Source organism: Hirundo rustica, chromosome 1 (assembly GCF_015227805.2).
Source record: "Hirundo rustica isolate bHirRus1 chromosome 1, bHirRus1.pri.v3, whole genome shotgun sequence".
In the NCBI taxonomy this organism is placed as follows: Eukaryota; Metazoa; Chordata; class Aves; order Passeriformes; family Hirundinidae; genus Hirundo; species Hirundo rustica.
The window spans coordinates 91064313-91089255 of NC_053450.1; the positions used below are offsets into that span (position 1 = coordinate 91064313).

The 24943-nt window shown below is 43.6% G+C and overlaps 1 protein-coding gene across 30 annotated transcripts in view; it reads left to right on the forward strand.

Annotated features, from left to right (window-relative positions):
• Nucleotides 1–24943, forward strand: part of ATXN1 (ataxin 1) — a 257325-nt gene that overhangs the window by 184254 nt on the left and 48128 nt on the right. The window contains exon 1 of one of the 30 annotated variants that reach the window (XM_040073438.2): nucleotides 4560–4635. The exons of the other annotated variants lie outside the window; for them this stretch is intronic. The gene's annotated coding sequence lies outside the window, so the exon portion shown is untranslated. Of the gene's footprint in view, nucleotides 1–4559; nucleotides 4636–24943 lie in introns of those variants that run through there. 30 annotated transcript variants of the gene reach the window in all.

Genomic DNA, 24943 nt, shown 5'->3' on the forward strand with positions numbered 1-24943 from the left:
GTGGGATTTTGGCAGTTCCCTGGATCAGTTACTGACATGTATATTTTTTCTTTTCTGGGGCCTTTCACCCCTCATGGGATTTTTTTCATTCATTGGATGAGGGTCCTGTTTATAAGATAGAAGCAAGCAAACACAGCAGTAGATAAGAAGGCTTGCTTGTGTTGATGTGTTTAATAGTAACAAACCAAAGCGACTCAACAGTCGCTTTCTTCAAAAATAGGAATGTTTTTGGAGAGGGCTGCCAGTGCATGATAGGATGTGGTGGCTTAATGCACCTACATCACCTGTACCTGTTGTTTGCATGCCTCACTCCCTGTGTTTGGGGCAAACACTTGCATAACAGTTTGGCCAAACCACTAGTGAGGGACGGGGCCTTTTCCTCGAAATTATGCTGGGAGGAAATTCATGCATACGCAGTGGGATGGGAGCACAGTGGGATTCCAAATCTGACTGGGACCTCTGGGCACAATGCTATCGTGAATTTTAAGTAATAATAATACTGTAAAAAGTTAAATAAATGTGTCAAGTTAATTTTATGCTCCCCTCCCCTCAGGCAAATTAGCATAAATTGAATTTTCTAATAATCAGTCCAAGGAGTTATCACCGAATAGATATACCTGGTTTCTGTGAATTGTGCTAATACATGGATGACAGATTCTGCAAGAGCAGAAAGGCTCAGACTGACGTGTCAGGATCAGCTCCAGTTGTACAGATACTGTACGACTGCATTTGCCATTGATTGAGTTAGTTATAGGCTACACGTATATTGCCATACAGTTCAGATTTTGGTCACTTACATTTACAGCGTTGCAAAATAATACACTGAACTGTGTGCACTGGGCTTGTTAAACTATTGTAATAAAGCATTTTACAATTCCAGGAGGCCCTTCCCAAACGTATTGTAGAGCCTATTAACAAACACCTGTCAAGTTCAATTGAAGTGTCTGAGTGGTCTGATCTACGGTGTCTGCTGCCGTGCCAGAGAAAGCAGGGTTTGCACAGTGCCAGCCACGCTGAGTGCCCAGAGATGAGGTATTTGGGAGCTCAAAAGGTGGGCTTCAAGGAGCTCTTGGCTTGCCTTTCAACCTTTTGGTGGATTTTGGTAGTAAGTAGTGAGGACAAAAGAAGGAAAAAATAGGTATGTGTAAGGCAAAGAACCTCTTCGTTCCCTGTCACTTAGCTGTGACATCAGTCTCAGAGCATTTCAAGTTTTTCATTCTCTTGCTTTTTTCTGCAATTTTTCAAGTGTGGATACAGAAGTGTAAACAGATCTTTTTCTCTGCTGCTGACTTTAATGAGGGCTGGCCCCTGCTACACGTGTGAAAATTTCTTGGCTGGGAAGGATCTAATATTCGCTCTATGGTAGCTTTGGAGATAAAGTCCAAACTCCCTATTTGCTTCTCTTGACAGAGAGTGCTGCTTAGACACATTTGCTTCCAGAGACTTAGCTTAGAAAAGAGGAGAGAGGGAAAATTATCCCAACAGCATCTCAGAAATGTTTGTGGAGGGTTATTTGTTTTGTGTTTGGGGATTTTTTTCCATCTCTCTCTTCTTCTTTTTTTAAATATCATGAACGTGGAATCCAAGGAGGCTCAGCAATCAGCGTGTTTGAATGCCAGCCAAGGCACTAAACTGGCAGCCATCCATTCTGATATCAGTGTGAGTGAAATGTGTACTCAGTAACTGGATTCAGGCCCTTCATAGTTTGCAAGCAAATAGTTCTGCTTTTGCAGATCAGATAAAAAGCAGAAAAAGCTGTGCAGCTCTCGCATGAAAGAGAGGAGGAGAGTCTGCACCTTTGAAAAGGGGTGTTAACATTTCTGTGTCCCAGTCAAAGTTCTGTGCCTTCTGTCATTAAGTTGAAGGCTATGTTCTATTTCCAAAAGGCATTTAATTATCTCTTTTAATGTTTTAACCGTGAGGTTTGCCTTGCATAAAAGCTGTGAGTACCTCACACTGGTAATAAGCTGTAGGAAAGTGAAGTAAATTGGCATTTTGCAAAAAAGGTTGTACAAACCCGATGGAAAGCTATGCAAATCAGCTATGATACAGCCAAATTTGCATTTTGTCTTGGGTTTAGTGATGACATGCACAGCATGACTTTGGCAGGCTTGCCTCTTGGGATGATGCATGCACTGGTGGTGTGACCCTGTAGGGTCAATTTAACAAGCGTAATGTTGTGATTTTCCATGCAGTTTCTTCGAACCACCGAGTAATGTGCAGCAATAAATAGTGTCAGAGGAAATCGATTTTTAAGAATAAATGCATTCAGTAGGAGGAAAAAGTGTTATACAAATCTTTTCCTTTGCCAAAAGAACATTAGCAGTTTTGTTAGGAGCTGCTCAGCTTTCCAGAGTAACTCCCTTCTGCTGTCTTACTTCATTCTTTGTTACTCTTTGCTTGAGGAAATGTCAGGACTTGGAGGTGACACAGAGTTCTTGTGCTCAGATCATTAGAGCAATATATGGGGGAGGGCAACGTGCTACGGGCAGCTGGCAGTGCAGTTTCACAGCCTTTGAGTTCACTGAACCAATAGTAGCTCCTGAGACCTGTTCTGCCCAGCTGAGAAGGAAGGTGGGAGCATACTTGAGGTTTCTGGTGATATTAAAGCTATTCTAGGGAGGACAGTGTGCAAACAGACTCTTGGTGCCCTTTGCAGTCTGTTTTATTTTGGGAGAGACATGCATGCTTTTTACGTGCTGCTACAAGGCACCTCTGAAATTACCTTACCTGCCTTTTTCCTCATGTAATTTTTGGTTCACTCCAGGGATTCTTTTCATATTTCAAACTGAAAAAAAACCCTAAAACCCTAAATGAAATTAATTTGAATTTTTGGCATTGGCATTCACATGCTGCACACTCTCTCCAGCCACCTATTTGAACACAAACTTTTTTATCTTTTCTACTGCGAAAATGGACCAAATTAAAAATTCTATACAGGCTTTACTTGTCACTAGAGTGAATTTGCTGCAGCATCCCTTCCCAGTTCTTCGGTGCTGTGTGACTGCTCCATCCACAGGGGCGCTGGGAACCCAAAAGAAGTGGAGGGTGTTTTAATTTCCTGTGCCATGACCCTGCAGCCCTCGAAGTGAATGAAATGTCAGCCTTTAACTTGCAGTAGGGTTTGGGCTGGAGTCCTACCAGGGCTACTCAGGAGCAGCCTGATAGAAATATCTCTTTAAGGCAGTATTTAAGCAGCATTTCTTCTTAGGGCAGGGCTTACTAAGCTGGAATTCAGTATGTTTTGGTCAAGGCACCTGGTAAAAGGCTGTCCCAAGTTCAAGCACAACCTTAAGTACTCTCTTCCTGTGACCTCAGTGCTGTGTTAGTTTGCCTTTCAGAAGCAGAATGGAGTTTGGCTGCTTTCAAATAAAGTCTGCCAAAAAAAAACCCCCAAAACAACCAACCAACCAAAAAATGCAACAGCCCAGCAAGCATCTTCTTTTTCTCATTTTTTCCCTTGGCTTCTCTATAAATAGTCAAAACATTTTTCAGAGCGAGTTCAGTTAATGTTTTGCAATGGTGAGTGAACATTATGATGCTCCAATATGTTTCATGCTCCTGAATCTCCTAAGATTCTTGAGTGTAATTTAATTTTTATTTTTAAATGAGAGGAAGAAAGAGTGCTGTGAAGTCCTGTCTGAATTTTGTCATTGACTTCATGAGGAGTCCTTTGAGTGCATTTGGGAACAGTTTGGCTACATTGGATACATATTGAAAGTTTTCTTTTTTTATCCTCACCACACAGACATTCATGTCATTCTTGAAACTAGTGCTGCTTTTGCTGTCCATGTGCAAGAAATTATGTGAACATCTGTGTAAGCTGCAACACAGAGGAAGAAGGCGAATTCTTGGTAGCAGAGCCCTTTCATCCCCCTGTCTTCCAAGGGTCTGTGTGCAGCCATCACCCTTGTTCTGGCACCACACACTGTCAGTTTCATGTTCCACCACTTCACTACTAATAACAACTAGTGGGGGTTTATCTTGTTGGTTTTATGTTTGTTTTTTCTCTCTCTCATTTTTTTCGAGCACCAAATGTATAGGTTCATTTTGGCAGCTGGTTTTATCAAGCAAATGGTATTGGACTTGTGTGGGATTTTGTGAGTCATTAGCAGAAATACTGCAGTGGGTGGACTAACCCCTTCAAAGAGTGTTTCCGGGGTGGTAAGGTGCAGGGAAAATAGAGTCATGTCTGTGATTTTTTTTGCATGCACCTTTGGGAGTACCCTCTGCAAGGGTTGTATCCTTGTCCCATTGGCAGCTGTCTGCTGTTTCTTACTGGTACTAGAAGGAAGAAAGGTGATGCTGCTCAGTCTCCCTGCGAACAGAGCGTTTCTCGCAGCTGTCCCTGTGTGACAGGATACTGCAGCACAAAACACACGTGTTTCGGTTGCAGGGCTGTGTGGCACAAGCCTGTGGTGTGAGAAGTCAGGGCAGCAACACTTGCAGAAGCACCCAGAAGAGCACGCTTAGGTGTCTGTGCTTCAGGTGTCAAGGCTTTCAAATCAGCTTCACTGGCTGGGTTTATTTCAGTTGCTGATATCAATGCTTCTTCCAAAAGTGTTACTGCCTCTCCACCTACAAAATGCAGTCCTGTTTCCATCCCAAACCTCGCTGGAGAATGCTTTCCTTAAAGTAAGTGCTATCCCTTCACTTTTAATGGCACAGCCCAGCCCTGTGTATCTGGGCTGTTGCCATCAGCCTGCTCTCACAGGAGCAACACATCTTCCCAGGAGCAGCCTGTTAGTGGGACACTTTTGGAAACATTTGTTGGGCTCGTTATGTGTACAGATTTCTTGCTGAGGAAACCATTCAGGAATAATGTGCAAGACTTTTTCGGAGTCCTGGTGCCTTCCTAACAGAATTACAGGTCTTCAGAGGCCAGCATCAGGAGCTGCAGCTCTGAGCCTGTGCTGCCAGGACCCAGAGCACATGGGTTTGCATTAGCACATCCCACTGCCAATGTGTTTTCTCTCTAACGAGGTACTGAGGAGGTGTACACATGTTCGATTTTGTGCGCTTCATCTGAAGTATAGCAGAGAAATTTCTTACTAGAAGCGCATTTGTGTTGGGTTGAGGTTTTCCTGTTAACTCCTAAAGTATCATCCTGTTCTGTGCACTAAAAAAATATTTCCAAGAGACAATCTAAGAGACAATGTGAGAAGAATTATGAAATTGGAGAGGGGTTGAAGGAGAGGAGCAGTAGAGACCCCTTTCCTTCTAGTTAATGCTTCTGTTGAAGTGTAGTGCAGTGCTCTGACACACAGCAAAAACCTGCTTTGATGAGTGATAGCTGGTTGGGCCTGTTGCTCTCCTAAGCATAATCTATGAGAAATACATACGCAATGGCCTGCTCTTCCTATTGCTTGGCTGTTCTTTCTGTTTCCTCAGTTTAGGAATATCAAAGGAAAAAGAGTAGTTTTATTATTTCAGGCCAGCTCCTGAATCCTGGAGGAGCCATGGGAGGAGCAGGGTATGTGTAGGTGGCTGCTCTCCTGCCTTACTGTGTGAATCCAAAGTGCAGCTTTCTCCTTGAAATTCACCCAGGCAGGCACTGCTGGCCCCTGAGCCCCTCTGGACAGAGCTGCACGGAAGGCTGCAGAGCTGTAAGGAGCACTGTAAGGCGTAGCGAGCCGGCTCTCGGTGGTGATGAGCCAGGGCAGAGCACCTGGCCAGTGTCTCAGCTGCCTCCTCCTGAGCAAGGTGGGCCACCTTCGTCTGACATGTCTACATGCCCATAAAGAGCTCCTTTGGTAAGGCTGCAGAGTATCTAATCGTGCTGTACTGCTGACCTCGTGAAGCGTAACAGCTCTAGCTGTAGGTCTGGACTGAAGCAAGGGAAGGAGGCGTCCCTGGCGGTGAGATGGGTCCTCCCCTCCACACTTGGGCGCACATCATCACATGCACAAATCTCCCACGTGCATCACGTTAAGCAGCTGCTCAGTGTATTAGAGAAAGACCAGACTCTCCTACCCCTGCTTTATGCTTCTGGCAGGTCATTGTGCTGCGGGAAGGGCAGGATGGGAGCGCAAGGCAGATCCTGTTGCAACGTGCAGAGGGAACGTGGTAGATGCACTTTGTACCCAGCTCCCACTCCTGCATGCACGATGAGAGGAGCCGAGACGCAGCACGAGGAGGCACGGAAGGAACATCTCCTTGGTGTGCTGCCAGAGCTCCATGGCTTTGGCTGCTTCACCAGGTCAGGTTTCTCTGCGGCTGCACACGCCAGCAGTGACTGGGCAGCAGTTCTGGCATTTCCCCCCTGCCTTGATGTGAGTGGCAGCGAGATTAGGCTGCTCTTGATGGGAGGGGGGAACGGCTACCAGTCTGCAAAGATTAAAACCTCATTTTCAATGAGCTGCTGGAGCAGGTGTGGGGATTAGCCTGCCGTGGCATGGCCGCAAAGCGAGCTTGGCTGCAGCCTGCTGGGGCTCCTGTGGGTGAGGAGGAGGAGGAGGTGGTGATTGCCTGCATGCCTGTGCCTAAGATTTGGGAACAGTGTTTGCAAACTGAAGATGGACGGGATAAATCCCCCGGTGCCATCCCAGTTGTGGACGCACACTGAGGCCTGGGGCAGCACCAGCTCTGAGAATGTGGTTTGGCAGAGAGGTGGTGGCCCACGTGATCACTGTGGGAGAGGTTTTGAAATTACAGCAATGGTCATGGCTTTGAAATGATAGCTGCAAACTGCAGCTTCTTCAGGATGGTGGAGGCAGGGCTGGGCCAAGTGTCATCCTGGTCGTGACAGAAAGGAGACCTTTGTGCAGTAACGTCCTATCCCTTGTAGTTACATAGGCTCATGTAGAACTTCTATAAACGTATTTCCCCAGGAATATTTCCCTCTGCCTTTTCTTCCCACCTAGAGATTACCTGCTGGGAATCTGAGGGGTTATTTTAGAAAATAAAATACTAATAACAACAGGTATAATGATGATCCTTTTTTCTTTGTTCTGAGGATTTTGTGCCTTTGGTGGCTCAGTTCAGGCTATAGTACAGTGTCTGAAACTGTGTGGATTCAGATGTGGCAGTATGAGCTTTTCCCCCTCACAGATACAAACTAACTGCCTGGTGTGTATGTATTGTAGACCTGGTTTGTGACATTTTTTTCTATTCCAAAGCAAAGATGTGATCCTGCATTCTCATAAGGAAGGCACATACATGCGTACACCTTACCTGGCATGTCCTGAATAGAAATAGGACAGCCCCAGAGCAGTGAGTCTCTTCACTGAGTCCAGCTGCATGCTCTTCTGGAGCCAGGAGCTTCTCTGATCAGCCTCAGGGAGAACCTCTCTTGGTCTTACAGCAAAGCATTCCTGGTCCCTGATGTAGAACGGCATTTTATGCACAGGCAGACGTGTGTTATCATGTTGCCTTTTGAGTCAGTGCCGTGTTGTAGGGTGGAATATTGCTGTCTTGTTTGAATATTATTCTTAACAGGATAGTCAGTTGCTTCGTGCTCAGACGCACAAATGCACATGTGAAAGATTTGCAGAGGCAGGTGGTAGCCTGTATTTTTCTTCTGTTTGCAGTTTTTAAATAAAAAAGAAATCTTTTCAAGTTCTACACTGTCAAGAATGTGGGTGTCTGGCTGAATGAAAAGAAAAATAAAATAAACTTGCATAATAAATACACTAGTAAATTTGCAATTTTCCTAAACTGTTAGCATAAATACAACTACTTTGAGGGGTTGGTTTGCTTGGTTGCTTATCTGAGGAAGAGGAGCAGCTTTTGAAGAAAGCTTCCCAGAATGTCTTTCCTTACTATAATTATGTTAATTGCTAGCATTGTAAGTACTCCAGTTACAGCACAAAGTGCTACTTTCTGACAAAACCAGACGTGCTTTCTTTTACATCACGTCTTGTGTTGAGTATGGACTAAGACTCCAAAGACCTTGAGACTGTCCGTGTGTGGGGTTTTTTATATTATTTATTTAATAAGACTACTTCTTTTCTTTTTCAGCATTTTAAAAGTTGACTGCCTAGAGGTAGGCACCTGGATTTGTATTAAGGGGCTGAAGTAAGCGGGGGATGGCTTTCAAAGGTCCTGAGTACCTGCAGCTCTCAGAGTTAATTAAAGGCAGATGTTCTTCTTGGCAAGTTTGACAGAAACAAGCAGGAGATGCTGGGCACCTTTGAATCACTGGCAGCTCATTCAGATGCCTAAAGATGGAGTTAGGCGGTTAAATTTAGGCACCCAAGCTGGCAAGGTTTTGGCCCCATAATCATAACAATCGCTGTCCCCTCTGTCCTGAAGTGCTGTAGCAGAGATTCATCTGAGAAGCCGGAGGTTCGTACGTGGGAGTGAGCGGGGACAAAGTCTGTGTCTCGCTGCGGTGGAACGAGCTCGGCTGCCTGCCTTGTAGCACATGCAAATGAGGGTCAGATGGCTTGACAGTTGGTTATGAAACTAAATAGAAATTATGCAAAATGGGATTGATTTTGCACATATTTTTAGGTTTTGTCTTTTAGAAGCTCAAATCTTTAATTAAAATACCAAAGACAAGGAAAAAAAAAAAAAGTACAGGCAGCAACTGTTATGTTTCACATATATACTGGAAGTAAAGTAATAGCCTGTTATGCTCTTTTTAGGGATCACTTTTATCCCATTGCAACTGACAATATAAAGCCATCTTACAACTTGCCAGAAGTGACACCTGCTTTCATACTTCTCAATAATTACTTCAGCTTTCACAGAAAGTACTTGGCAGGGTGCATACAAATTATGACTCGCTTCAGGGTACAAATAACGTCATAATGACTTTAAGAGTTTTTCTTTATGCTCAGGATATTTGCATTTACATGTTTTGTTGGTATGAAACATGTGAGTAGAGCAGAGTTTTGGATATCTTAATGTGTACTGGATAGTGTAAGCCTACAAATAGACTTAAAAAGGGAAATAGGTTTTCAGTGGCTATTTGAGCAATTTGGGTTTTTGGCTTTTGGGGATTTTTTTTGCAACTCTCTGTTATAAAAATGCCCTAGGCAAATGCAAGAAATAAAATGACTTCTAATGCTAGATACTCACCCTAGTTGTCTTACTAGAGGAAAGAACTTGCCTGCAGGTAAGTGGCATCAACCTTCAAAGAATTCTCTCCCTCTTCTCCGCCTTGCAGTCAATGAATGTTCATTTTAAAGTGCATTTGAATGTCGTATGCACTCTTTTACCCATTTTTTTCCTCTTCTTGCTGCAATTAAGTAGAACTTAATATCACATGAAGTCACATCTGAACAAAATCAAGGTCTTTATTGTATATATGACCCTAAACTACAGCTTGGAAGTTAACCTGCTGCAATGGTTGGTAGTTACTGAATAGCCTTTAAAGTATTCAGGGTTAAATGCTTTAATATATTCTATATAAAAGCCCATTTTAGGAGAAGGTAGCAGATGCACAGAGATCAGTGATATACTTGCCTAAAATCTGCCCAGGATATCTGGTGGAGCGCAGGTACACTTCCTTATCAGGGTGGCAGGAGTTTTACTCCGGGTCCCAAAGGAAATTATACCTTCTCTTCATTGTTGTGTTGTTCATCAGCAACGTGAAGTCCTAAAAATCTAAGGAGAGGGAATGCTGAACTGGATTTCTCTATTCATATCTGTGTCCTGTCTCCTTGACCATTTTTTTTTTTTTTTTTTAGCAAAAAGTAGGCAAAGGAGAGAGTGAGGGATGGGTAGAGGTTGCTGTTAAGCAGCTCTCACTGAACTGTTCCTGAAGGTGAGACAAATGATTTCTGAAAACTGGAACATGAAGTTTTAATGTGAGATTCCTTAAAGAACTGGAAGAGGTAGGCATCGATAAATACGCGGCTTTTGCAAGGTGAAATGAGCAATTGTGGAAAGCAGTTGAGAGTCAGGCAGTTTCTTATCTGAAAAAAAAAAAAAAAATACAGTGTGGGACTTTTCCACCCCTGTGAGGGGACTTAAAAAGACAAATGCCTTTTTCTTCCTGCCTGGAAGAAGTTAAGCTCTTTTTATAGAAAGAATGAATTTGGAAAATGTCTGGTGTCTTTCTGTGCGCGTGCATATTAGTTCCATGTCTTTTGTCAGCACTTCAAAAGATACAAAGTTCATATGTGTGTGGGTCTTTCATTACCTGAAAGATTTTGGCAAATTTCAGGGAATTCAGACAGCTGCAACAAAGGTGATTAATGGACTAGAGAGGAGAAGAATGATCAAGAATTAAATACAAATGGTTTGTCTGAGTGAGAGACAAAGAGGGTGAAGGAACAGAGTGGTGTTGAAACTACCAGTGCTGCACCTGAGGGGTTATAAATACCTGAATTTGAAAAACTGTTTTGGGTAGTCCTATGACTAGACCATAACTAGGACTAGTGGGATAAATTTTAGTGTAGAAAATGTAGACTGAAATCCAGAAACACTTCCATCTAGTAAGATCTGTTAGACTGTGGAACAGTCCCCAGTGGGAAGAGGTGGAAGCCACGTCACTCAAGTCATTTGATCTACACCAAACAAAGTCACAGGAGAGGTCCTGAGATGAGCAGGGGTGTGAGCATCACCTTTGAGGCATCTCGCCCTCCTCCCTGTGCTCTCTGTGGGTGGTGCCAACACTGGCAATGTCTGGAAATCACACGGGGGTTTCTAAGAGCGCTGTATTTTAGCCCATATTTGAATAGGGATTTCCTTGCGGAAACACAAAAAACCCTCTGTGTTCAGCTTTCTGCCCTGCAACTGTTTCTGCTTTTTGTACAAAACCCCAAAAAACTAATGAAAGACAGCAGAAGTTGCCTTACCGTAAAACTATGTAGTGATAAACTTTTTTATACTTCACTTGGAACGGGCTCGTCAGGCTGTTCTCCGGGGCTGAGGAAGAGCTGTTGGCAAGCTGCATACAGCCATTACGAGTGAGAATGACTGAGCAGAACAAGCCTGTTTTACTCATTCACTTTTCTGCTGTGTCCAAGCAAGTCATAAGTTCTTAAATTCCACTTTTCGTGTAGGGGCTTGGTCTCCATAGTTATGTCTCTTGTTTCCTTGGCCATAAGGGTAATTTTCCAGTGCATGGCTAGAAAGCTGAAATATGTATGATGAAAACTAGGAACTTCATTTTTTTATTAATAAGCCTACTGAGTTTTTTCTGTCATTTATGTTTGCAGCACAATATCCTTCACAGCTTTTACTTGCCATTATGTTCTCTTTAAAAGAATGGCATGGAAATGTTTATCTCCACCTTCCCAGGCTGCTGCAGGATTTTGGATTGCTGATTCTTTATTCTCTTTGCCAATCCATGGAGAATCTAAGGAGAAAAACCTTTCACTTCCTTCAGCTCAAGTCCATGCTGCAAAGTTTTGGGGAGAGGGTGGGGTCTGTGGCTGAGATGGCTGTTCACCTGAAGCTTGCACAGGTTTCATTCTCAGATGCTTCCTGGGGAGAAGGTCAGGAAGCAGGGCACACATTCCTGCATGGTGCTCCCAATGCAGAGCTCTGCTGTGGTGTGTGGACTAGGCTGACAGCATCCTGCATCTGCAGCTGCCTGATGTTTCAGTGCTGTGTTTCCTCTTTCCAAGAGCTCCCTGAGTGAGAAAGAGGATTTGTGTGGCTTCATACAGGTTTAGATGCTACAGCTGGGTTTTGTACTCTTCCAGGTCTCAGAAAAGCAAGGTTAATGATTTCCTGCTGCCAGTGAAATACCAGAACACGGATGGGGCGCAAGACAGAGATATATATCAAGGTGTTGTGAAAACATTTATTTCCTTGGCAGGAAGTATCGATCCTGAAAACCGTATTCTATTACAATGATTTTATTTCTCCTATGTTAAATTACTGATACTGACTACATTTAATTAATTTGTGTGATGGCGGTGACCCAGTGTAGCAGTTGGTCACTGTGCACATCGTCTTCTGCTGCTGCTGGCTGGCTGCTTTCAACAACCCAAAACCAGGATTTGCCTGCAGATCAAGGTTTTCAAGGTTTATTTTGTCACTTAGTAATACACTGGGCTTTGGTTGCCTGATTTCCTCATTTTTTTACCAGTGTTTGTCAGCACTGAGTAATGCCTGCAAATAATGAACCATGCTTCTACTTGTTAATGTGCTTTTGTTGTTTTCATTGTTTGTAAGCCTGTTTCAAAGGAGCAGTTGGGGTCATCTCTCAGAGAGCATTGTGTCTTCCTGAATGTATGCTTGTAGAAAACAAAGATGGTTCAAAATGGTTGTGAACCTTTTGAATGAAAGGCCATGCTTGAGTTCTGCAAGGAAAGTAGTGATTTTTTAGTCATATTTGTGAGGTGTTCTTTGCCTTTTATTTGTTTTTTAATTTCATTTTGCAATCAAGAAGCAGCTGAATTGCAACAGTGGTAAATAATGATAGAAGCAGTAGCTGTGTTTTTGCTAAGTCCTGTAGAATTCAGCAGGAAGTATGATCCTCTCTGTGTTATCTTTGAGCTTTTCTATAAGCAGACCTGCTGGACTGAGATTCTGAGATATTTTCTGAATGGACCTGTCTGTCATTACAGTTAGAGCTCAGAAGAATTGTGCTGGTTTTGGCTGGGATAGAGTTAAATTTTTTCACAGAGACTCATACGAAGCTATCTTTTGGATCTGTGCCGAACACAGGGTTGATAACACAGGGATGTTTTCATTACTCCTGACCAGGGCTTGCACTGTGTCAGGGCCTTTTCTGCTCCTCACATCATACCACCAGCAAGTGGGCTGGGGGTGCTCAAGGAGTTGGGAGGTGGCACAGCCAGGACAGCCAACTCCAGCCAGGACAGCCAACCCTCATATGGTCTGAAATATCCCAAGGGATATTCCAGACCATATGGCATCATGCTCAGCTTATAAATCTGGGGGAAGAAGGAGGAAGGCGGGGGGGACATTCAGCGTGATGACATTTGTCTTTCCAAGTCACTGTTATGTATGATGGAGCCCTGCTTTCCTGGCTGAGCACATGCCAGCTGATGGGAAGTGATGAATGAAATCCTTGTTTCACTTGGCTCGTGTGTATGGCTTTTGCTTTACCTGTTAAGCTGTCTTTATCTCAACCCACAAGTTTTCTCACTTTTATCCTTCCAGTTTTCTCCCCTATCCCACTGGAGGAAAGAGAGCGAGCAGCTCTGATGCTTAGTTGCCAGCTGAAGTTAAACCACAACAGAATAAGCTATGAAATGCCTGTCTTTCCCATCCTTTGGTGTACTAATTTTAATCTGATGACTCAACTGCACCGCTGCCTTCCTCAGCAGCCGTTTCTGTGGCTCCTGCATAACTTTGTCTTTAGAAGCCAACCTCTTTGCCTCTGAATGAGTGAATTTTTTAGGGTATGACAAGACCTTTTTTTGCTCAGTGAAGAGCAGAGAAATCATTTAACTGGAAAGAGTGGTTTTGAAGGGTTGTGGGGTAGTAGCTACCCGTTACTGTTGCCCTTCTTGCTCCTCTAGTGCCACTTTCTTCTTCTTCTAGAATTAGATGAGGATTTCAGCATTGCTGACAGCAGAACTGGAAGGCCAAGATCCTGATTTTTTTCCCCTTCAAGGGCTAAATGGAGAGTCTTTTCCTCACCCAGAGGGGGAGTGAGAAGTGCGATGCTCACTCTCAGCAGCTGCCTTGGCTGTGTGGGCACAATTCAGCCAGGGACATTGTGCTGGTGTGCCTGCTTGGACTGACTGCTGGGAAGTCTCCACCTGGCTCTGCCCAGCTGCAGAGGGGTTTGTATTTTCTGGCTCCCTGTGGCTCTCTGCTGAGGCCTTTCTACATAGGCACATTGTCTAGGACTGCCTCTGTTCATCATCCATGGAGGTATGGGACTGTATGGAAGCAGAGAGCAACTTCTTTACCAGTGTAACTCATCCTGCTTGATCTAGGGATTTGAGTCCTGCCCTTTAAAGGGATTTTTGTGGACAGGTTGGATCTTGTACTTGCCCAGCCGTACATCCGTTTGGTGAACAGGGATTTTTCAGCAACTAAGGCAGATCCAGAAAGAAGATGCAGTTTTGAAGAGGATAGAGAGCTCACCTTTAACTTTTCATAGAGGAAGGGGGTTCTGCTCGGCTCCCCTCTCCGAAATACCTTGGTCTCCAAAGCAGTCAGTTCGACATTCTTCTCAGCTGGAAGTTACTTAAAATAGATAACAATAAAGGAGTGAGAAAGGTGCTTGGAGAAAAATTGCTTATGTTTTGCTAACAAACCGCAGTATGCAAGTGATTGGTTTATAGATCTGGGTAAGCACATAAACATTAAGAAGCACCAGAAAAATTTCAGCGGGTCAGCAGAATATTCAGAGATTCCCTCACAGATCTGAGAGGCAGAGGAAGTGAGCAACAGCCAGCTCAGAGCTCATCCTGACATTTGCGGGCGGCGCATCAGTGGGTCTGGGTTGTAACTGTAAAGGTAAATGGGACACTGATATGGATGAGGTGGCACTAAGTGTGGAGCAAATCAGCCTCACATGGCAGCAGCTCCCTGTAGGGCTCATCAGGTGTGCCAAGTGTGAGACAAGCATCTTGGATGAGATATAAATGGCTCAGTGGTAAGTGTATTTCAGGACTTAAGAGCAGGCACTGAAAGGTTACAGGAGAATCAGGCAGAAACAGAAGGAGCCAAGGGATGATTGTGAGGGTAGAATTGTGCAGCGGAGGGAAAGCCCTACACACCAGCCTCAAGATGAATAAAAACACATCTCTGTGTATGAGAAACAGTCTTTGCCTTTTACATGTGCACACATTAACACACCTGTAATTACCAGCAGACTCACCTCAAAGTGGTGTTACTTTTAATTTCATCACATTTGAGTATTCACATTTGTGAGACGAGCTGAGGAATTCTTCCGTGTTTCCTGCCACAGGTGTGTACTGAAGACTGCTTTAGCTGGTCTCTCCATCCTTCTACCTTCCAGTACTGTAACTGGGATTTCTGTGCACACCTGGGGACAGACTTCTTTCCCTGCAGGAATGACTTTTCTAATAGAAAAGTTAGCTTGCGTTCTTATGTAAGAGTGTATGTGTGTGGTGTCATCAAACCTGAGAATTACTTTTTTTATTATTATTTTTCAGCAAGTTTCAGAGTTAATTTTTAAAGCTTCAGTGCATGTTGGAAAGATTTTAAAATAGAAATTTTCAAGTTTGTGGATTTCAAATATGTTTTTTCTTGTATTTTTCTTTTTGTCTTAATCCAGTGAAAAAGTGAAAAAAACCTGCATCATATTTTTCTGTAGGAAAAATAATTATTCGATTCCTGTGTTTACTTCAGAAAAGATACAAATACTTCTGAACATATGAGAGGGGGCTTTTTTTCCATTGTGAGAGGGCTTTTTCAAGCATTTAAAAACCTGGAGGTGAAATGATTAATGTAGGCACTATCCTGTAGCTGTGGCATCAGCAGATCTCCCCTTTTAGTATCACTAGGAGCTTATTTGAAGCAGTATGAAGGGGAGAGTAGTGTTGTGCAAGTGATTTTCACAGAAAAGGAGATGATGTGTGTAGTTCATCCCAGCTCAGTCCTGCCCGAGTTCAGCAACAGCAGAAATCAACAGAGTTGGATGTCTGTTCCTTTCTGGGCTTGATTCTGGGAATGTTTCCAGGTGGTTTTACTGGTTTGAGTGTTACTGGAGCTGCTTTCCAGTATAGAAGGGGGAGGGCAAGGAGCATGTGCTCCTCATATGTGCTCCCAAAGTGAGTAAAAAAGTCAGGCTTTTGATAATTTGTGACAGACTGAACCAGATCAGCATCTCTGGCTCCCCACCTGTGGCAGCACAACAAAAAAGATTAATAAACAATCTGTCCCAATCTATTCTCTCACAGGAGCAGAGTCTGCAGCCTCTGACAGGAAAAAAAAAAAAAAAAAAGTCATCACCTGGTTTAACAGAGCTGGTGCCAGCATGACCTATCCACGTGATTGGGAAAAGTGCCTCCGGATTGAGAAGGAGGAGCATGTTTTACCCCTGACTGCAGTTAAAAATCATTTATCTTTGGCTCAGATGTAAACTCAGTAATTCTCATGGTTTGGCCGCCTGTCCTGCAGCCTCTGTGCATGTGCTGGAGCAGGGAGGGAGGAAATTTGTTCGCTCTTTCTGCATTTAGCGGAGCCGCCTGGGAGATTCTGCCTGCTGCACCACCAAGGATTAGTGCCGGGTGTGCAGCTCTGCGCAGCGCTCTGACCCTGGGCACCCCTCTGCTGCACCTTTTGGGGGATACTGGGGAAGGGAGTGGGGAGCAGAGGTGTGCAAATCCACATCTGTTTCAAAGCAAAGCCCAGTGTCTGATTGCATTTCCTGCCAGGTTGTGTTCTGGGCAGTTGAATGTGTCAGAGTTGCACGCTGTGGAGATCGAGTACCCTTCAGGCGTGTTGGACTGAGTTGCACTCTCCCCCTTTGTGCAGAGTTGCCGGTTTGTTAGCTGCAGATTAGAGACAAAAGCTTTTACAATTAGTTTTTTTAATGGGAGAGGAGTGACATTGTGACCCGTTTACAAATGTGGTTGAGATCGTCTGGATTTCTGCCTGCATTGGGGAGAGTGAAGTCCTGTTTCCCGGGGATTAGTGCAGAAAGCTACCCCTTGTTATCAGTTCTCGCCATTTCACAAGCCCAAATGAGCATGTTCTGGTATTCTCAGGTATTCAGTAAGCGTACATCTTCCAGTGGTCCAACTAAAAAAAAAAAAATCCAGATAGCCCGGGAATCGTTTCAGACTCTGATGAAGCTGAGTTTTCCTAAGCGCAGTATTTACAAGCCCTCCTGCTAGAGAAGTGGAGGAAGGAGCTTCTTTCCAAGAAAAATGTAGGCTGGGTAATCTGACATCACTCAGAGTCACATCACCCTACACCCACCAGAATTCAAAGATAGAATGGAAATGGCATAATCTGTTCTCACGGTAACACTAATAGTACTGCTCCCGCAGTTCATTGTGCACCGTCCCCACCCGCCATTGCCACAATTAACATTTCTTGCAGTGACTTTGAAAAGTGTTGCCATAACAAGGTTGCTGATCAGCAACTACAAAAATCTTAACGAGGTACCTAATGGAGCTTTTTGTTTCCATTATTTCTGCTTAATATATTCTGAAAAAGTCAGGAGGTTTTAACCTTGCCTTCAGCTGCAGTACCGTGGCATGTTTAATAGAATACCACTTCATTTGTACTGCAGCTAGTGTACACTAAAAGGGTTTGGAGACCCCTCTAATGTAGTCAGTCAAATTGGTGCCTGAAGCCAAAGAAAACGTATAGTTGAACACATGTTTTCGGTCTTGAGCTAAAAAAAATTGCACTTCATGTTGAATAGCCTTCTCTTAAGTGCCGCGGTTAATAAGCCATGTTGTGTTTTTACTGGAAAAGCATGCTTCTAGCCAAGCATTCTTTGCATTTTTCCCAGGATTTAGTCATAAAATCACTTTAGACATATTGCAAGTATGAAATGTGCGCACATCAGATAAAGGGCAGCAATTTTTGTTTTGCTGTAAAGCTCCATGGAAACATTTTATCCCCACCAAGAGCATTATCCCAAGAAGTCTGGCCCCGTTCTTTACCATTAACACCTATCTGTGTAAGAAAACGCTGAACGACGGAGACCCTGCTAACAAACTGCCTGGGGATCGAACACACAGCACCGTCTCCGTGAGTCTGGTGGCTCCAGGATCCGACTGCTTTTGCACACCGTCTTAGACTCAGGTATCCAGCTCTAATAGCCAGCCAGCACACAGAGGTACATCTCCAATCCTGGCTGCCTAATTCTGCATGCATAAAAAAGCAAGGAACCTGAAGACTTGCTGCACTATTTTAGGCATTATTATTTCGAGAAATGGTTTACGCAAGCGAGAAAAGCCTCTAGCACAGTCCGCAGCCTCAGCCCTTCAAGGCTGTTGCATCTCACAACACACTCTCGCAGCCCCCTCTGGCTGATGCTCGCAGCATCGTTGCTCTGCTCTGGAGCCAGCCTGAAAGTCCTGCTGATGGCTGGAAGAAAACCTTCCCGGGGGCGATTGGGGCAGAGAGGAGTGAGATTCCTGGAGTGAACCTCTATGAAAGTCAGCAGCAGCGAGGTTTTAAAAGAACAAGTGTATACACGGTTTTATGTATTGGAATAGAGTGATCTAGCTATCAAACATATGTTCACACATACAGAGTATACAGAGTAATGTGTATATACCACCTCGACGAGCCAATCTGTGTTCTGAAGAGAAGAGATATTTAAAGCAGCTCTGCAAACTTTGTAGCATGGGGAGAGACTAGCTGGGCTTGTCTCTGCAGGGATTTGCAGCAAAGCTGCTCCAATCTGCATTTCTTTGCGTATACAATCTCAGTATCTCTTCATGGGTAGCTATATAAATGCTAAGAAACAGGCACGTTGATGAGGAGTATAGAGGAAAGGGAAAAGTCCAAGGGAGAAGCAGGGTTACCCAGCTCAAAATCTAACTTGAACCCTGTGAAGATGTCATGGAACAAGGAAGTGTGGGAGGAGGTAATTTAAAAGCCATCCTGTGGGCCAAGAGAGCAGTGTGAGCACTGAATCATCACCATCTCACTTCTTTGGGACCACTGTCTTTCTGCTTGCTACCCATGACAGGCAGCTGCCTGCCAGTTTGAAGAGGTAGCAAGAGCCAGGAGAAAGGATAGACTGTCTGTGCCATGCTTGGCCTTTGCATGGAGGACCAGAGTGGAGGTAGCAGGGGGACACTTATTTGTTTGGAATTAGGAAGCCCTACTGTATACCAGTTGTGGTGTACAGTGCTCACCACCTGCCCATGGTGAGTCATACTTTTTGACAGATGAGTAAAACTTCAGTGCTGTGTTAGTCGTTCTTAATCATCTTGGGAAAAGATCAGCTGATAGGTTTGGAGCGTTTTGCAACTAGCACATTTGGTGGTGACATTTTTACTACAGTGTAATATGTCAGGGTAAATTTTACAGATGTCTGTGGATCCAGGTTCGTATCACCAGGTTAAGGGGTCTGTGATGGGAAAGTCCACCAAATGTTGTTGAGTATGCAGGATTCATACAGCGTACAACAGAAATGTTGGTCCTAATCTGTTCCTTCTGCCCTGGGAGCACGCTGTGAGGGAGCTGCTTCTGTGGTTTTCAGCTGGCCAACAGGACTGCCCCCCTCTACCCTTGTCTTCCTAGGAAAAAGCTGTTTTCTAAGCCTAGATCCCGTGAAACAGCCCCGAAGGGGAAGAAATGGGACATGGATCATCAGAGAAAAGGCTGGTTCACTTCAGTAATTTCTGCTCCCTGGCATCCTGTCTGGGATGTATCTGCTGGAGCCTTTGGAAGGAGGGCAACTCTCTTTCTGTTAGCCAGCCTACACCCATGGGAGCAAAGTACTACTAGAAGTCAGAATAAGGTCTTGAAGGCAAATGTCACAATTACAGTGAGAGTAGTTGGGTGTTCCTTCGTGGGATGATATGCTGGAGGTACAGTTGTAGGTTTGTGCATGCTTCACCAGAGATATCATGCCACATTCATTCTGGATTGGACAGGGCTGAGGTTTCTCCCATTATAAACAAATCTCTGAATCTCCTTACTAGCTGAGCATCTGAAATATTTGAGCATTTTGCCTTTTTTTTTTTGACTACTCGGCAATTTTTTGCTTGCGTGCACTGTAGCAGCTTTCATAGAGGAGGAACTTTATTTCACTGCTGTCTTTCCCAACGCCCTTTTTTTTATTGTACCTAATCAATCTTGCTGTGTTACTAGGAGCAACATCTCCGTCGGCCAGTCAAAAAGCTGGAAGTCTTACATGGCCTGGTGTGTAGCTGGGCACAAAGCTCCCTTTCATGGCTTCGGCTGGCTGCACTGCCAGCCGTGCCGAGATCACAGTCCTGATAAAATGGTGTTGAAAGCACTGAGAGTTTCAGGCTTCGTGCTCTCTGCTGAAGGGATAATTTTAGAATGTTCTTCCCCTTGATAATAGTAATTTTACAGCAACGTAACTGTTGGATTTTAGAGTTAGATCAGTGTAAATGAAGGCAGAACAGATCATTTCTTCTGAGGCAAAGAACAAAACTCTTCACATCAGCAGTTATAAATGTATAAAAAAAATCCAAATGTGCACACACACACAAAAATCTACATCCTCTTAAGACAAGACTGTAAATAATTAATATAATAATCTGCTTACAAATTCAGTCTCGGTATATTAAGTTAATCAAAACATTACAGATTAGTCCTTTTTTTTTTTTTTTTTTAAATCTTGTTTTGCTTCCTATACCTCCATAAATACAAGTAGCTTCCCACCTGCATGAAGGACAAGCAAGCATTTTTCCTTCTGGTTTGAGAACTGCATTTTCAAAAGAACGTTATACACTTCTTCCAGATTTCCAAACGTGTTTCTGTGGCTTTTGTTGTTGTTGTTGTTCTATTCAGATTTTTCAGTGTTTCCAGAAAAATAAAATGCAACACCTTATATCCATATTCCTAGGGGCAATTTTTACGGCTCTGCAAATAAAAGGCTTTAAGGCATCCTGCAAAGTGATTGTACTAAACAAATGTAGTAAATAATCCTGAAATTGCAATGCACCTCATTTACACTTGAATGCATTTACTTGAATGTGGGATGTCTCTGGTACAAGTGGCTCCAAGTAGTTGTTCGGTTTTTCGTTTGCTAATACAGGCAACTTTATCACTTGCTTGTATAAAAAGCATGACACTTTGAGAAGGATTGGAATCTCACTTGACTCCGCTGTTCTACGGGTGATTGAAGTTAGGGACCTAAATAAAACCGGTCCAATACTCAAAGGTGCTGCATACTCTCTGTAAGTAACAAGTAGGTGCAGCTGCCTGGCACATCTGAAAATCAAGAAAATTTTCAGGTTCCTAAAAATGGATTTAGAAGCCTGACTTAAATATAGAGGTTCAAAAATGCTGGTCCACACAAAGTATGTTTTTGGCAATGAGCTGAGCAGGGCCACAGATGTACTCTGATGTTTGTTCAAAGCTACCTATAGGCCCTTCAGGGAGTATTGAAGGACAGAAAGGGCCTTTGTTAAAATGCTGAATTCAGAGTTAGGAAAATTCATCAGGGGATTTGAGGACCGTCAGTACACAAAATCATTTTGTTTCTTGCAAACAGAGATCACAAGGTAGAATCCCCAAGTTCTGGTCTTGGTTTTGCTTCTCCAGCATATAATGGTTGCTTCTTACAAACACCTTTTTGCATCCTGGCTTGCTTATCAGGGTCATCTTATCAGGGGTGTACAGACAGAACGTGGCTACTAACAGCTGTAGTTTAGATAAAGAAACCAAGTTGAATTTGGCCTCCTGTACTATGGCCTGGATGCAGGATCTAAAATACCCTTGCCGCAGTTTACTCTGTCTGTAAAGGTATAGCAATTTCTCAGCAGTTGATTTTTTCTTTCCTAATTTCTGGGTATTTTTCAGTAGATGAAGGTACAGTATTACAGCACCCGAAAACGTCCCTCTCGTGGGCAATTCAGTGAGTGTCTCAGAAGGCACTGTATGTGTTTGCATGTGAGCTGTGGGAGTACCATGGTTGCCAGAAACAAGGTGAGCCAGCTGTCGAGCTGTCTTCGTGATCTGGAGAGGTGTTAGATCTGGCAGTGCAATGGCGAAACCTTCTGCTGTCTCGGTGATGTCCACCTCATTCCCTGCTCCTGCCAGAGGCTTGCCTTGGGCTGGGGACTGTTCCGTGAGCATTAAGGCAAGAGCGCTCAGTCCTCCAAAAATTAAGTTTACTAGAGCTCATTTATGTTTAAGGGGAGAAGAGCAGTGACTCCTGCTTGCAGCTACTTGTCAGGCGGTTCTCTGAAGTTGTGTTAGATTTATTGCACTTATCTGTGAGCAACCCTTGTGCACCAGTGACAGCAGCAGTTATGTGCCATTTGCACAGCAGTGAAGTAGGAGACAACATGACACTTAAATTAGCATTCTGCTCATTGATAGGTAAGGACAGATGCTGTAGTGTGTAGTAAACCCTTCCTGCATCTGCTGCATTGTAGGATGCTGTGGGTAGCGTTGTGATATGGCTGAAGTACCTGTAAAGTCGTACCAGATAAATTTGGTTAATAGCAGTGGCTTAGACCACCGTTTCTTTGGGTGTGTGCCATGTTAGACAGTATTTCCAGAGGTAGACCAGCAGGCTTAGATACAGTGGGTGCAGAGATGCACTTTGGGGATGAATGTATGACACTGATTTTGGGAAAAAGGTCTCTTGGGGACTGTACAAGTCATCATGCACTTAAGCGATCACTGTTATCACCTGTGCATTTCCGAATAACAGAGGAGAAGTGCTCTTGGTCATGCACGTGGGCAGGTTCTCAAACACCTACTGCTAACGTGTTGACATGAGTAAGTTATTCTGGTGGGGCTAACATTGACTTACTACCTTGTATTGTGGAGAAAGTCTTCTTGCTTCTGTGTTCCCAGAGGTAGTTCACACCTCCCTGGATTTTGCCTTTATTATGTCCTTTTTTGAAATTCATGCCCACTTGCGCATTTGGGCTTAGACAGGGTAAAATGTCCTCAGATCATAGTTAGATTGTGTGGAAAAAATAAGCACAAAGTTGCATGCACAGCTTCATTTTAATTTTAGGAAAAGAGTTCGGAAGATCTGAGAGTAAAATTCAGTGCAGAATGTTTAGATTAAAAAATATATATATTCTTTGCTTGACTTGCCTTTGAGCATTTTGTTAAAAGTACTAAAAGAAGTCTTTTAATGAAGCGTAAAAATTGATTGTTTCTTGCCAGGAGGGATCGTCTTCAATCTTCAGATACTAAAGACTTCATGAGAACCACAAGAAGAATATCTTCTTGAATCATTTACATTTTTCCCCTTTTGCAGGCTTATGTAACCATGCAGAAAATCTAATAATAAGTGTGCTATTAGTATCCAGTGTGGCACCTTCTGGAAAGTGAGGTGTCATGCTATTACAAATAATGGTGCAGAAATGTTGTAAATGTGGAGAGCTTCCGTATGTGGCTTATTTGAGTAATCTTTATCAAAAAAGACCTTGGGCTAATTGAATCAGTCTTTGCCTCTGATTTACTATTCTACCTTATTGTTCGAGGGAGGAAGAGCCTGGCTGCTTGCTTTTGCTTCTGTGAAGTCTGGCATGCTATTAATGGTGTTGGAAGGAATAGGCTCGTAGCAGTATTGAGAAACCAGGTGTCTTGTGGTCTCTTATTTTTACATATGTGGCCGCTCTTTCTTTGTTCACCCACCCACAGGCTCCGGAGGTTTAAACCTGACCTACAAGCATCTTTATCAGTTCTGATCTCATGTCCCTTGAGCAGGGATTGTCAGCCTGGGTAAACATTCTCTAGAGGGAAAGCTACCAGGGTGTTGTGCTTGTACAACCTTACTGCTGGTGAGTTCAAGCTCAGTTGGCTTCACAGCCCTCACTAATGGGACTGTAGGCTGTGCTTGAATATGGGCAAGCTACTCAGCAGCAGGAAGCAAGCTGCAGGGTCTTTTCTTCTATTGCAGGTGATTCTGTCTTTTCTATTGCAAGCAACTCCTTTATTTATTTTTTTGGGGGGAAGGGGAGCTGTCCCTGTCGCCCTCACACTCTGCCAGCAGCAATACCTACACCCAGAGCCTCACCTCCTTTTGCAGTGACCGCAGAGTGATCGATCTATAGGCATTTCCCTGCCTGCTGGCACCTCTTCACCTGGGTTTGTGCAAATGGCACACTTAGTTGTTTCTCCAGATGAATATTTAGAGTATAAGTCCCTTCCTCTGTGATTGTTACAATGCACCTTGAAGACATGATGAAAAACTATAGTAATGAAAAGAGTGATTCTGCTTTTGTGTAAATTGCCTCTCTAACGTGACCCTTGAAAAAAGGGAGAGCATAAGAATGTTCTTGATGTCATATCCTTGCTCCTGGAGTGCCAGTGTGCTTTTCTTACAAAAAAAAAAAAAAATTATGTAGAACATTCCCCTAGTCACCAAAACAAACTCCTGGAACCTCAAGGAACGTCAAATGTCGGTGCCTATGGATGCTTATCTTCAGACCCTCTGTTGTTCACTCAGGGATGGAATCCCTCATGAATATCCATCCTGGATTTGCTCAGCAGTGCTGCCTGGCATAGCTCAGTGTCTGCTGTCCCCTCATGGCTGCAGCGTCCATGCTGAGATGCTGCGCAGGGGTGTGGGCCGTGCCTCAGTGAGTGAGGCAGTACCGTGGGAGTCCTGCTGTGGCCATCCCACAGCCTGTCTCAGTCACAAGCATTTATTCTTACAAAGCTGACAGTCCCAGATTTAACAACACATTGAAATGCGAGCGTGGCCTAAGGAACAAGAGCTGTAACTACAACCTTGCCAGTATTGTCCCACAGCAATTTGGAGTAACCAGTGCTTTGGACGTGCAGGCTTTGCAAGGTGGTGATTGATAAGGGGTGATTTGGTGTAGGAGGTAACCCAACTGTTGTCATCAATGACTTTTATAAGCAATAAGTGACTGAAAAAAGGGGTAACTCCCCCACCCCAAAGTACACAAGAAAAAACTGGGTTGTTTGCTGTAATCTAGCATGAAACAGCGAATGAAGACAGTGCATTTTCCAAAAGCATTCAGTACCTTGCATCAGCATAAGAATTCCAGCTTGGGGTATTGAATGTATCTGTTATTGTAACAGCTGATAGAATTCAGTTACATGTAAAAGATTGCACACAGCGTAACTCTACAGGGTTGGTTTACTGTCATTTCCTCTTGTGTGTTTTCTTAGACAATTTAGTGTTTTTTGCCTAATCCTGCAAGTTACTGAGCACCATGAAATCCCATTAAAGCCAGTGCATTTAGCTCCTTGACGAATTGTAACTTTATTTGATGCAGGTTGTGGTGGTGCTTTGGCAATAGAAATAAAGCTATTTTTAAAGGTCGCTGTGTTGTAAGCTTTTATAAAGCTGTACTCACATAATGGATCTTTCTTAAATCTGTACTTCTCCCTGCTAATCCTGGAGACTTATTTCTTCCCCCTTTGGTATTCTTGCTTTGATTTTTTCTTTTTCCTTAATGATGTATTTTCTTTCATGGCTTCTCCTAGT